Consider the following 3,696-nt stretch of genomic DNA (forward strand, 5'->3'; position numbering starts at 1 on the left):
CATTTTTCACCACTACAATTTTTGCATGTTACATTTGAACAACAGAAGAAGGAATTTTCTTTTTAGTTCCTCCTTTTTGCACTTTGTTTTTTTCGTTTTTTTTTAACTGATGATCTTGTAATGAACTGTTATATTCATGTTACAACAAGCACCTTAATTGTTTTTTTTTTTTTTTTTTTTTTTTTTTCTCGTTGTTTTATTGCGGTTAAAAAATCACAAGTAACAACTTCATTCTCACATCCATCAAGCCAAGAACACAAAAAAAAAAAAAAAATAATTGTGTTTTATAAAATCCGTTTTTTCCTATAATTTTACTTTTTTACAAAAAGAAATATTTTTTTACCTTTTTTTATTTTACTTGATTTCATCTGTTTCAACATTTACTATTTATGTATAATGTATACACGTATATACATTACTACGTGAAAAACGCGTAACTTTATTTGCGTTTTGAAAAAAGAGGGAAAACTTTTTTTTTTTTTGGGGATTACATCCCTTTTTGTGTATTTATGAACTTGTTACATTTTTTATGAAGCAATTAATTTTTTTTATTAATATTTGAAATGTGAATTATTGTAAAAAAGAAAAAAAGCTCATATATTTATATAAAATATTGATGTAAAAATAAAAAAAAGCATAATATATACATATGTACTGTGATCATTCTGGGGGGTGTTAAAATTTTTGTATAGAGCTTTTACAAATTTCCGTAAAATTTTGAAATGCAGAAAAAATAGCCGACGAGGCGTGGGCTCTTCACCCCCTTTCCTTTTTTTATTCAAACTGATTGTTCACATGTATACATAATTTTTATGTAAAATGTACATGATAAATTATGTATATTATGTATATTACTTTTATGGATATTCATTTTTTTTATTCCTATTATCCATAATATTGCATATGTGAATTTTATGTTTTTATGCGTACATGTAACATATAACATCCCGTGTTGATTGAAAATTAATGCATTTTTATACAGGGAATAAAAGTATCCCTTTTACGTATACATTTTAGCAGTAACACGTTCGACCAAGTGGGGAGATATACATACGTACTGTGCACGTATATATGCACGAAATTGGCACGTGTTACATACCCATATAATGTGGTATATGTACGAGCAAACCTTTGCAATCGCGCTTGTATATACATGTTCCCATTTATGGCCGTGTAATGCATTTTCGTGAACATATATAGGCTGCGTCATCACTTGTAGAACGTGCGATGACGAAAAAAAATTGTCATTTTCATTCTTGAGAGGAAAAAGAAAAACGCAAAGGTGAATTTTCACTCGATCGGAAGGAAGAAAGCTACTGTGATAATGTGAACGCGCATACAAATATGCTCATGTAGAAAAATAAGCTTTTGAAAGCATCTCCTTATGCTATTATGTATACATTTTTGCATACGGCTTGGCATACATTTTGGTATCCATTTTTGCTACATTTTTGTATACATTTTTTTAACATACCTTTTGAATTTTTTTTAAACGTACATTTATTTCAACTTTTTTCTGTATGTGACATTACGACTTATTAATTTTTTCACCATTTTGATAAAAGCATAAAGGGCCAAAAGAGAAAGATAAGTTTCTAAGTTTATACATGTATATCCACCCTTTACATAAATGTATGTTGAAATTGTATATCCCCCCGACCTGGTCATTTTTATTCGCTTTTAAATACTTTCACATATTTTTATTTCCCACGAAGAATTTGTTTTTCATTGTTCTCCTATGTTTTTATGTATTCATCAACTTTTTATTCCATTTAATTTCACACAAATTACACTGTTCACCATTCGCTGAACTGTTCATTAAGGGATAAATTTTGTTTTTCATTTTACTTTTGAAACACGAACATTTCCATTTCATTTCCCATTTTTTTTTTTTTTATTTATACTTTTAATTACATAGCTTATTTATGTAATTTCCCCACAAAGGAGAATAAAAAAATTAAAAGACCTGACCATTCATGACTTTAAATATTTTTTTAAAAGGAGCGTAGATAGATTGCTTATATGTACACGTGTGCGAATTGCGTAATCATACATTTGTGTATGCGTGTGAGATTATGCTAGTATGCATACGCACAACTTGCATAGGCGTAAGCTCATTTTCATGCGTTGGTAAGCTCGAATATATGTGCGCGTGTTTACACGTTTTTACAATTACGCCTGTGTATTTTTCCATTTAAGTCGAATTGTTTTGAAATATTTTTAAGTTAACTTTTTTGAATTTTACCTGCCTATTCATAATTTGAGTGTATTTTAAAATTTTTAACACATTCATATATTATGTGTACGCGTTTCTCATGTACGAATTAAAGAAAATCTTGTCCTATTATGCCAAACTTTTTTAATTTTCCAATTTTTTTTTTAATTTATTTTTAAAGGATTTTATGAAAATTTCACATTTCGTGTTATTAATGCCATATTACACTTGAGAAGACAAATAAGTGTAGCATAGATTTATGAAAACGCATATAGACGCAGAGATAGTTGTAAATAGCAGTGCACTTTTTTAACCCTGTATACACTTCCATTCGTGTTCATATTTCTTTACGTATTGATAAGCAATCAGCTTTGGGCCAGCACGCGTGTGTATTGTACTGCTTTGCTTTGTGTTGCATTGTATTGTGTTAGTTTGTGTGTGCATGTTTATGCAGCACGAGAACATGTCCTTAGGGGTAGACTTGCATGTTTACGCATTACACGAGCACCTTGATAAGTCATAGCTGCATACGTACACACACATTGCAACCTGTTTTAAAAGCCCCAATTTGCCGCAAATCGTTTTATTCATCTTCTTCAGCTTTTACGCGAGGAGTTTTAATTAAATATGCGAATCATTTTATGACGTTTGGTTGTATACGAGCAGTGCATGTTAATTTGCGTAGCAGCTAGATTGAAAACGTGCCTATATGTGTTTCCATATATGTAACATTTTACACATAAAAAAGGAGAAGGAAAAAAACGGAAAATACCTTTCCCGATTAGTGAGTAACCTCCTCCCCTTTTTCCCTACCTATTCATTAATTTATTCATTCTTTACCACCCTTTTTATTTATTCTTCCTATTTATGCTAAATTAATTTGTTTTTTTATTAATTTTTTTTTTTTTTGTCTTTTAAATCTTTCTTGTCACGAATTCCGTGTGAGTCCCAAATAACATTATATGCGAGTAGGCGTTTACACTTGGTGTAAATCCACGTAGCTGCATATGTGCATATGCAAGCTGTGCATGTATATGAATGTGTATGTGTGTGTATATGTGTGCTCATGTATACACACATATATGATCATTTTGCTCATGCATTTAACCCCTTACATATAGGTTGCCTATATGTTAATTTATGCGTCCAATCGGATCCAACACACACGTAGGCTGATGCGTATATACAGTAATATATAAAATAGATGCGTAATACACTTGCCTGTTTTGACCGAGAACAGGTGTATGTAGGCGTGCGTATACACACGTACATATATATGCATATATATATGAGCGTGCGATCCCGCGTGAACGTGTGTTATCATTTCATTTTATGACGTGAAGAACCCCCTGAGAGAGTGTTGCCAGTTGTGTAACTTATTATTTTAAAAAAAGTTTTTAAGCCGGGGAGAATATTTCGAGGGGCATTTGGGAATGGCCCACTAGAGCGTTGTGCATGTGAGGAGCGTGTACGTACGTATG

This window comes from Plasmodium cynomolgi, chromosome 2 (assembly GCF_000321355.1).
Source record: "Plasmodium cynomolgi strain B DNA, chromosome 2, whole genome shotgun sequence".
NCBI lineage: Eukaryota > Apicomplexa > Aconoidasida > Haemosporida > Plasmodiidae > Plasmodium > Plasmodium cynomolgi.